The sequence below is a fragment of the Myotis yumanensis genome, unplaced genomic scaffold, assembly GCF_028538775.1.
Source record: "Myotis yumanensis isolate MYYU_CA2020_CCGP unplaced genomic scaffold, mMyoYum1.0.hap1 SCAF_7, whole genome shotgun sequence".
In the NCBI taxonomy this organism is placed as follows: domain Eukaryota; kingdom Metazoa; phylum Chordata; class Mammalia; order Chiroptera; family Vespertilionidae; genus Myotis; species Myotis yumanensis.
Window position 1 is genome coordinate 1,008,942 of NW_027223758.1, and position 11,657 is coordinate 1,020,598.

At 48.0% G+C, this 11,657-nt stretch overlaps 1 pseudogene; it reads right to left on the reverse strand.

The window, feature by feature from the left end:
- Window positions 1-10,779: 10,779 nt before the first annotated feature.
- On the reverse strand, window positions 10,780-11,657 carry LOC139014314 (ATP-dependent RNA helicase DDX39A pseudogene; annotated as a pseudogene).

The window sequence follows — 11,657 nt, forward strand, 5'->3', positions numbered from 1 at the left end:
CTGGTCCTGGAGCACCAAATGCAAGCCTCCTCCTCAACCCCACCCCCACCTCCTTCTTCAGCTTTCTCTGGGAAAGACAGAGCCAGGTGTCTGGACCTCCTAGGTGTTTATAGACCCCAGGGCTGTGGGAAGTTCCAGCCCTGTCGCTGTCTGCAAGAAGGCAGGTGTGTGTGTGTGTGTGTGTGTGTGTGTGTGTGTGTGTGTGGCGCAGGAGGGGGGACGGGGTGTTGGCAGAAGAGGGGTGCTCACAGATGCCATCCCACAATGGAAATCCTCCAATTAGCCTGAGTGACCTCGGACACACACAACACACACACACACACACACACACACACACACACACGGAGCACAATGTTGGGCACCGAGATTTCTGCTGAGTGACCCACCTCTAGGAGATTCACTGTGTCTTTTTGCAGGGTGGCTCAGGCCTGTGGATCATATTTGATGCTCAGCTGAAATTCTGATCACACCTACAGTACAACTGACCTCCTTGGCTTCAATGGTTTTGAAAAACCGACGTCATAGGGCACATCTGAAGGACGGCATCCTATTCATCTCCTAGAGTCGCCATGTCCCTCTGTCACCAAAGAGGTGGGTTACAAGAACAGAGAGGAATTCTCTGAGATTCCAGGTGCCAGGAGTCACAAATCAAGGTGCCACCGAGACCCCTTCCCATCGGGGGGCTCTAGGGAGCACCTTGCCTGCCTCCACCAGCTGCTGGTGGCCCCTGGCATCCTGGTCTCAGAGCTAATATACAAAACCATACACATTTTATTCACCTCAACTTCAGCCTCTGCCTCCCATGACCTCCAAGGCCTGCTTCGTTCGTTGTGTTTGAGTCTCTGGTCTCTCCCCTCCCATAGCCACCACTCCCTGCTGCCCCCTCCTTTTGAGGAATGAATACCAGGCATCACAGCCATGAACAGGAGAATGTGTGTGTGAGAGAGAGAGAGAGAGAGAGAGAGAGAGAGAGAGAAACAGTGATGTGAGAGAAACTTGGATTGGTTGCCTCCCACATGCACCCTGCCCAGAGTCAGGATAGAACCTGGTATGTGAAACCACGTATGTGCCCTTGACCAGGAATCTCTTGACCCAGAATGGAGCCCTCAGCTTTCCATTGCATGACATGACATCTCACCTACTGAGCCACACCAGAGAGGCTCCGTTTGTCTTTCAAATGGATCTTCCCATCTATTTATCTTGAATAGATTATGGCCAGTTAAGTGTGCTTGCAATGTTATGGCTTTCTGAGTTTTTTGGAATCCTCTATTCCTCTTTTAGTTTCCTGCTCTCTTGTCCTGTATGTTGAAGGCTCTCTGCAGTGCTATGTTTGAATTCCTTTCTTTTATTTCTCCAGTGTCTCCTGTAGACACACACATGGCCGCAGTAGAAAGCACAAGGTCCGCTAACAAGATATATGCTGAGTGACGGGAAGCTAGGAGATTTTTTCCTTGTGGATTGTCCTGGGCCCACTAGAGCCCAGGTGTGTGGTTACCGGCATTCTTGACCTAGGACAAATGAACAGCCTCTCCATACATTGGAGGTTGAAAAACCAAGATAAACACACACACACACACACACACACACACACCAGACCACGCCGAAGGTAAAGCCCTACCTCACACCATACACCATCACTACTAGGTGTATTCAAGGACAGTTGACAACCTGGATAGCAGAGACAGTGAACAGGGCATCTATAGGGTTGTATGTCAATTTTCAAATGAAGCACGTGGTTAAGATCATTTTTAACTTTTATTAATAAATTCATTAGGCTTGAGGGCATCCATTTGCCATGGATGGAAAGGACAGGCAGATATGTGACAGGCAACGATAAGCACTGAAATAGTCCTTAAAATCCAGAAGTTCTACTGATAAAAAAAATACAAATGGGACCGATGTTTGTAACCATTCATTGCCGAGAAATAGAGCCAATTGCAATGAATGAAGAGAAATGAGCAAAGAAATAATAAAATAACATAAAATAAAATAACCCCTCCCCTCCCACACACACACACACTCTTCACAGGTCCCGGCTCCGAGGAGCCCGCACTAGAGGTGACAGTCAAGCACACCAAGCATCGCAGCCACATTCAAGATAACCTTTCCTTGAGATGTTTTTGGTGAATGCCACCTGCAGGGCATGTCCTGTGGGGGGGGTCTAGCCTGAGGCATGAGTGCCCCCACACTAAACTTGACCCCCAACCAGTGACGATGCTTCAGCTCTAAGGCCAGATGATTGGTGCGTCTCTGGCTCTGCCCTCCACGTTCCGGGGCTGTAAAAGGGAGCAAGGGTAAGCATTGCAAATTGTTTTCTAGGGTTTTGTTTGAGAGACCCATAAAAGTATAACGCAGTGATCAGCCAGGCTGTACATACAAATAGATAGATATAGATAGATAGATAGATAGATAGGTAGATAGATATAGATGATAGATAAAAAAATAGTAAATGTGGATTCATGATAAGAATGTATCATTGTATGCGGGCTTTACATGAAAGAAAGAAAGAAAAAAAAGCACTAACGGGTTTGGCTCATTAGATAGTGTCAGCCTGTGGACTGAAAGGTCCCAGGTTTGATTCCAGTCAAAGGCGTGTACCTTGGTTGCGGGCACATCCCCAGTGGGAGGTGTGTAGGAGACAGCTGATCAATGTTTCTCTCTCATCTATGTTTCTAACTCTCTATCTCTCTCCTTTCCTCTTTGTAAAAAAAACAATAAAATATATTTTTTTTTAAAAAAGAAAGAAAAAAAAGTAAGTATTCTGTCAACATTTCTTTGCTCTTTGGCCCCGCCCCTGCTCCCGCTCCCGCTCACGCTCCTGATCAAGCAGATCAAATAAAGAAAAGTAAATAAAATAAAAAGTATCCTGTCAACATTTCGATCAACCCAAATCACTCTGATCCACAATCAGAGACTTAAGTCCAGGCCAGTCCATTTGGGCGACACCAGCTCTGTGTGCATGATGGAGTCCTTACCAGACACCAAGTCCCCATCGGGCCATCTGGTCGACCCGCGCTCTCTCTGTGGATGGCAGGGTCCCCGCCGCCAGAGACGGGCTGCGCATTAAAATAAAATATATAAAATAAAATGAAAATAAAATAAATAAATAAATAAAATAAAATATATAATAAAATAAAATAATAAAATAAAAAGTCCCACAGCCAATCACTCTAATCGACAACCAGAGACTGAGTCTGAGTCTGGCCATTTGGTCGACCTCGGCTCTCAGGGAAGGGGCGCCTTGGGCCTCCCACTTATTCTACACCTCTCATGTCTCTTCACCATGCCAGACTAGAGTCAAGCTCAACAGGGTCTTCTTTCCCCGCTGATTCTGCCAAGATGGTTCCCTTGGCTGTGGTTTCACTGGATAGTAGGTAGGAACAGTGGGAATCTCATTCATCCATTCATGTGCATCACTAATTAGATGACGAGGCATTTGGCTACCTTAAGAGAGTCATAGTTACTCCAGTCATTTACCCGCACTTCATTGAATTTCTTCACTTTGACATTCAGAGCACTGGGCAGAAATCACATGGTGTCAACATCCTCTGCAGAACTTTGCGATGCTTTGTTTGAATTAAACAGTCGGATTCCCGTGGTCCGCACCAGGTCTAAGTGGACTGCTAGGCACCGGCTGAGGCAAGGCACCACGCGGAACCTAGGCCCCAGGGGCGGGCCAGGCGGAGGAAAGACCTGTGTGCGCGGCCTGGGCCAAAATCCTGGGCTGGACCGCCCACCTGAGGGCTGGCCCGCAGCAGCTGGGGCAATCCACAGGAAGGACCAGGCTGGCGTCCAGAGTTGCCTCCACTGCCGACCCCCCAGGTGTCCGGGCCCGCGGACCCTGCGGGGGACCTCCCCTAGGACCCGAAGCGGAAGAGGGGGGGCGCCGCCCCCCCCCCCACGCGCCGCCCAGACCCCCTCCCCAGCGCAGAGGGAGATGGGGAAGGGAGAGCGAGGTGGGAGGGGGAGGAGAAAGCTGGAGGTCGGGGAGCCAGAGGGGAAGGGCTACGGGGGCGGACCCGGGCTTGGGGTGGGGCGGCACGCCTCATACAGCCAAAGCGAGTGCCCAGCACCGCTACGGGTCCCAACACCACCAATTCAGCCCTTAGGGCCAATCTTTATTCCAAAGTTTCGGATCCTGCTTGCCGACTTCCCTTGCCTACGTTGTTCCAACAAGCCAGAGGCTGTTCACCTTGGAGACCTGATGCGGATATGGGTACAGCCCATATTTACACCCTCTCCTCCGGATTTTCCAGGGTCAGCAAGAGCTCACCGGACACACCGGAACCGCAACGCTTTCCAAGGCACCGGACCCTCTCCGGGCGAACCAATTCCACGGCGCCTTGCCCTTCACAAAGAAAAGAGAACTCTCCCTGGGGCGCCCGCCAGCTTCTCTGGGACAGTTGCGTTACCGCTCTGGACGCCTCGCGGCGCCCGTTTCCACCACTCCAGACTCGGGCATCTGAACCCGACTCCCTTTTGATCGGCTGAGGGCAACGGCGGCCATTGCCCGACCCTTCGGAACGACGTTCGCCCGTCTCTCAGGACCGACTGACCCATGTTCAACTGCTGTTCACATGGAACCCTTCTCCACTTCAGCCTTCCAAGTCCTCCTTTGAATTTTTGCTACTACCACCAAGATCTGCACCTGCGGCTGCTCCACCCGGGACTGCGCACTAGGCTTCAAGGCTCACCACAGGGGCCCATCTACTCGGAACGAGTTTTTTTGTTTGTTTGTTTTTCCTACACCCCTTTCTCTTGATTATGGCCAAGGTGAAAAGAGCAACCAGGAAAATATATCCCCAAAATGACTCGGTACAAAACAGGTCTTTTTCAGAAATATTTAATAAAATAAGAGTTAACGAAAAATCTTTACATGAGTTTTAAATCCTATTTCAAAAGAGAAGAAACAACTCCATCATTGGCCACAGGTACCTGGCCATCCTCGCACACACTGACTTGCTGGTGCTTTAGCTGGTGTCCATCATCGCGTTGTAATCCTCAGTGTCCCTCATAGCATTGTAAGTGTCCAGTAGGGTGTCCAACTCAGGGGTGTCCCTCATCCCGCTGTAAGCGTCCAGCTGGGCGTCCATCTTTTTGGTGTCCCTCATTGAGTTGTAAGTGTCCTACTTGGCGTCCAACTACTTGGTGCCCCTCATCGCTTTGTAATTGTCCAGCGGGACGTCCAACTGCTCAGTGCCCCTCATCGCGTTTTCAGCATCCTTCTGGGTGTCCAAATGCTTGGTGCCCCTCATCGAGTTGTAAGCGTCCAACTGGGGGTCCAACTCCTCCACTGAGATATGTCGCTGTGAATTGCGACCAGTGTGCCTGCCTGTGCGCCCGTTGCCTCCGCGGGTGCCCCTCTGATGTTGAGGGGACGGCCATCCAAAGGGACCCCCTTGTACTGTTTCCTGGCTTCTAGGGCATCTGCCTTCCGCTCAAAGTGCACGTGGGCTGTTCCCAGGCTGTGGCCAGAGCGGTTGTAATGGACACCGGCCTTCTTAAGAGGCCCGAACTCAGCAAACAGCTGCGGGATGTCCGCGTCGGACACTCTGAAGTCCAGGTTGGACAACAGCAGCTTCCCCCCAGTTATCAGGCCGGAGCCCCTGCCGAAGGCCCAGCGGAAGGTGCCGTGTTGCCACTTGTCGGGAAGCTGTCTCAGCCTGCTCTAGGACGCCGGCTGGTTCCTGCCTCGGCCGAGGTCCGCCCGGTTCTCGAACGGCCCGCCGCCCCTGCTCTCTGGTGCGGCGGCCTGCGCTCCACAACTCCGCCCTCTCTGAGAGGCAGCCTGGCCTCTGTCCGGCCTAGGTCCTTGCCCCCACCCCCACCACAGCCGCGGCCCCGGCCATGGCCACCCCGCTGACTCCGGGCAAGACTAATGTCATCCAGTGACATGTGGATTTTGTCGGCCATGGCGGGGCCCAAATCGGCCTAGGATCGAGCCCCTCCGGAGGCACGCAGGTCCTTCACTTTCCCTACAGCACCAGAGCTGTTCCTGTGCGGGCACCAGATGAGCAAAACCGGTTAGGGCGGGTCACATATCTTTGTGCTAGTGAATGACAAGAGGTAACTAGTCACTTCCCTTTTTGCCAGTGCCCTTGGGGCACAGCCCAGAGTCCCAGGGCAGAGACCACAAATTCCCTCATTGTCACTGTTGTCATGTTAATTTTTGACCACTCACTATAATTTTACAGTTTACCAACCTCGAGCCTCCCCCCCTTTGCTTTCTCCCACCTCCATCATCTACCATCACTGGATTTCATGGAAACCCACTGGTCAACAGCAGGAAAGAGTGTAGAACAGTGTTTGAAACCACTTACAAGTCTCATCCTTGGATGGTGATTTATAAAAATAGGTCAAAGACATGCTTGGGGACTTTGGGCTTTGCTGTGCTGTGTATCTATGCAGAGACAGGGTGATTTTAAACTCCTATGTGATGACTTAAGTTTATCCTTCACCCCTGGTCTGGCCTCCGGACTTTGTTATCTAGACCTTGGAAAGGTCTCTTCCCTGCCATGAAAGGAATAGATTTTCAATTCCTTGAGATTCTGCTTCCCGGCAGTTGACGACAGTCTGGTTCAAATAAATTCATCACAGAAATTATTTACAGGTTTGAGTGTTTCTCAGTTAAATGGTATGAAACTCCAAGAAAACACACACACACCACACACACACACAAACACACATACACACACACACACACACGCACACATACATGCAAGTTTTTCAAGTGTACAACTCAACAAAACATCACCTGAATACAGCGCCCAAAGTATAAAGCCTCTTTCTGTAACAATTTTCCTCCCCCCCAACCCCCTCCCCGGTTTCTTTCTCTTTGGCTTTCTTTTGTGTTCCCCCTTCCACTACCTCCCACCACCCCAAACCTATTATTTTCAACATAGGGAGGGGGCATTTCCAAGGCCTACAAACAAAGCAACAAAGCCAGGAAGCCATAGAGGTAATAAACACTAACCTTGACCACATCTGCCACTGCCTATGAATATATATATATATATATATATATATATATATATATATATATATATTCACAAGAAAGCCCAAAGACAGCAAGCAGGTGGGTGTGGGGAACATTTGTACAATGTCATCTGGTTGTGGATTTTAGCGTGACTCACCTTATGAATGACAAGAAAGTCTGGGGGCAGAGGGGGGGGGGCGCCCTGTAGTATGTGTGTTTGAAATGAGGTAAATCTGGATGAGGCCTTGTCCATCAAATGTACAAAATCAATCAATTTGGCCCTGGACCGGTGGCTCAGTTGGCTAGAGTGTCTTCCCTTATGCCACTGTTTGTGGTTTCATTCCCCAATCAGGGCACATACAGGAAGCAACAGAGCCCTGGCTGGTGTGGCTCAGTTGGTTGAGAGTCATGTCTTGCATTGAAAGGTCACTGATTCCTTTCCAGGTTTCAGGTTCAATACCCAGCTGGAGTATGTATTGGAGGCAACTGATAGGTATTTCTCTCTCTCTCTCTCTCTCTCTCTCTCTCTCTCTCCCCCTCCTTCCCTCACTCCCTCCCTCCCTCCCTCCCTGTTTCCCCTCCTTTCCTAAAATCAATAATACACACACACACACAAACACACACACACACACACACACACAGATACTTGTTCCTGTTAACCCTCACCCGAGGATATTTTTCCATTGATTTTTAGGGAGAGTGGTGGAGACAGGGCAAGACAGAGGAAAACATCGATGTGAGAGAAACACGTCAATTGGTTGCCTCCGACCAGGGCCAGGGCCCAAAGAACCTGCCACCAAGGTCTATGACCTTGGCTGGAATCGGACCCGAGACCCTTTGGTCCACAGGCTGCCCAACGCTCAATGCACTGAACCAAACAGGGTAGGGGAAATATATATATGCTGTACCCAGCCACGCATTGCTGTGGCTCAGTCTGGTTAAATGGAAAAGAAAGAAAAGAGAAAGCACACGTTTTTAATACGCTTAATTTCACAATGCCTGTGGGTATGCAACATTTTGTGTTGTTCAATTGTCTGTGCAGATATAGAGATTGTCTGGTTTGCCAACTCTAGAACAAGCAACATATAATTGTCCATGTGAGAAGCAATCCACGTCTAGATCTAAACCGCACAATTCTAAAGATTGGTCCTGAGCTTTGTTAACAGTGATTGCAAACGCCAATCGAATCGGGAATTGCAATCTCTGAAATTGAAATGGCATATCTGTTGGAATCATAGGAATCTGAGGAATGAGGACATCTTCACCTTTGAAAGGTCCTGTCAAGATGGTTGCTTCTATGACATTGCTCATTAATTTTTTTACTACAAGCCGCATGCCTGTCAAAGCTTTGGCTGGTTGACATTTCGCAACATGGTAATTGCCATGCCGATTTTCAATTGCAGTACATGTGGTGGCATCCCTGGCAGATTGAGTGAATTCAAAAATTCTGTTGGATAATTAATCGCTTCATCTGCTTCCACAACAGTGTCGATGGACTTGTATGTGACTGCCTCGCTTTGAATGTTAGACTGAATGATATTGTTAAGTCCGTAGAAGTCTTTGTTCTTGGCCGCAAGAATAGCTTGTTCACTCAGCCAATCGTGATTCTTATAATTGGTTTGAATATTGGGAAATACTTTTTCAACCAATTCTTCTTTTGACGTCACTAAATTGCAGAAGTGATGAGGCAATGAAATTCGTCCTGAGGTAAGATCAACCGGCACCTTTCCGTTCCCAATTCCCAGCAATTGATGTGAGAATATCTCAGCTGATGGATCGTTTTGCAGCTGGACACGCATATTTGTGGTTAATTTTATCTACACTTTATAATTGTAAACAGAAACATTGAAATAGAATTGTAAAATATTTAGTTTAGCGTGTGTTGCTTTTACGTCCAACAGATGGTGCTGCTTTCCAAAAAAGGCATGTTTTTTTTTTTTTTTTTTTTTTTTTTTTTTTTTTTTTTTTTTTTAAATATATTTTATTGATTTTTTACAGAGAGGAAGGGAGAGAGATAGATAGTTAGAAACATCGATGGGAGAGAAACATCGATCAGCTGCCTCCTGCACATCTCCCACTGGGGATGTGCCTGCAACCCAGGTACGTGCCCTTGACCGGAATCGAACCCGGGACCTTTCAGTCCGCAGGCCGACGCTCTATCCACTGAGCCAAACCGGTTTTGGCAAAAGGCATGTTTTTACCTGTCACAAGTGTGACATCTATATAATAGCAGGTATATAGATATATAAAAACACGCGAGTGTTCGAATGCAACATTGTGTCAAAATTTCTAAGCAAGGCCATGTACTTGGGTTTCGGGCACATCCCCTGTAGGAGATGTGCAGGAGGCAGCTGATCAATGTTTCTCTCTCATCGATGTTTCTAACTGTCTATCTCTCTCCCTTCCTCTCTTTGAAAAATTAATAAAATATATTTTTAAAAAAATTCAAAGCAATCGGTGAAGAGCTTTTGGAGATTTAAAATTTTGACCAAATGAACATTTGCATTTTTATGTATGTATGTGTATATATATATATATATATATATATATATTTAAAAGCTACCAACGAATGAATAAACAATCTCTCTCTCTCCCTGCCTCTTCCTCCCCCCTCCTCTCCTACTTTCCACTCTCTCTTTTTTTTTCCCACTCTCTCAAAAACAAACAAACAAACAAAAAAACTAGCCCTAGCTGGTTTGGCTCAGTGGATAGAGCCAAAAGGTCCCAGTTTCGATTCCTGTCAAGGGCACATGCCAGGGATAAGGGCTAGATCCCCAGTACAGGGTGTGCGGAGGCAGCCGATCCATGATCCTCTCTTATCATGGATGTTTCAATCTCTCCCTCTCCCTTCCTCTCTGAAATCAATAAAAAAAATATTTTAGAAACCATATCAAGCCCTAGCCGGTTTGGCTCAGTGGGTAGAGCATCAGCCTGCGGACTGAAGGGTCTCGGGTTCCATTCTGGCCAAGGGCACAGGCCCGGGTTGCAGGCTCAATCCCCAGTAGGGGGCGTGCAAGAGGCAGCTGATCCATGATCCTCTCTCATCATGGACGTTTCAGTCTCTCTACCTCTCCCTTCCTCTCTAAAATCAATAAAGAAATACATTTATTTTAAAAAAATACATCAGGAATCAGTGTAGAGCAGTGTTTGACAGCACTTGGGAATCACTGCTAAAGTGCAATACACTGTAGAACAGTATTTGACACCACTTGGGATTCTGGTTGGTTTTCCAGTTTGAAACTTGGAAGAATATAATAGGATTAAAATTGTATTTTATCATACATTGACATAATTCTTGATAATAACTGCAGAATACTTATTCTTAGAATGAATCAGAACAGAATCTAATTTTGGTTGGGATTTTCATCTAACTGACAAAATTACTAGATGTTAAATGCAATGTGGTATCCTAAATTGGATCCAGGAACAACAAAGTGCATTATAACAAAAAATTGGTGAAATCTGAATAAAATTTGCAGCTTATTTAATAATAATATGCAGACGTCTTAGTTTTAACAAATGTTCCATGTTAATGGAACATTAGGGAGAACTAGTGAGGGGTAGACAAGAATTTTCGGTATAATAGTTGGAATATTTCTATCAATCTAGCAATATATATGACTTGAAAAATGGGGTGAGGAAGCAAAATACAAGCCCATATTTGTATTTTTTCCATAATGCAAATCTATTGTTACACAAATGTACAGTGTTTGAACAGAGCAAGAAAGCCGCACTGTTGCCTAGAAAGAGGAGTTGAAGCACCACGTGGGAAGCAGGGTGGTTCCGGGATGTCAGGTGTGTGGTTAGCGGCTCGGCTCCATGTATGTGAAGATGTCCATTTCTTCAGGAAGCTCCGCCACATTGACTTCAAACCGACCCTGAACCTCATTGAGGATTTTGGCATCGTTCTCATGAGACACAAAAGTGATAGCCAGGCCTTTGGTGCCAAAGCACCCGGCACGGGCCACCCGGTGGAGGTAGGTGTTCGAGTCCCCAGGCATGTCATAATTGAAGATGATGTTGACTCACTCAATGTCCATCCCTCGGCCAAACAGATCAGTGGCCACCAGGATCCGCCGCTGAAAGTCCTTGAACTGCTGGTAGCATGCTAGGTGCTCCTCCTGGGCCATGGCCCTGTGGATGGCGATGGCTGGGAAGTTCTGTTGCATGAGTAGCTGGGCCAGGGCCATGCAGCGCTGCACCGACCTCACGAAGATCACCACCTGGTTAAACTCTAGCACGTCCAGGAGGTCAAGGAGTTGATGGTTCTTTTCTCTCTCTTTGAGCTTGACATAGTATTGCTGCAGCCCATGCAGCGTGAGCTTGGTGTCATCGTCCACCAAGCTTCCAGGGGATCTTGCATGAACTTCCTGCAGACAGGCCGGATCTCCTTGCTCAGCGTGGCACTGAACATCATGCAATGCTTCTCGCGTGGCGTCAGGCGAAAGATCTCCTGTACATCCCGCCGCATGTCTAGCTGCTCCAGCATCTTGTCACACTCGTCCAGCAGGAAGTGCTTCACATTTCTCAAGTTGAGGCTCCTGTTCCGCACGAGTGCCAAGATGCGACCTGGAGTCCCCACCACAATGTGGGGACAGTTCTTCTTCAACACCTCTCGGGGTCCCTCCCTCTCCCCTTCCCCTCCACCACCCCCCCCCACACACAAACACAACACACACAT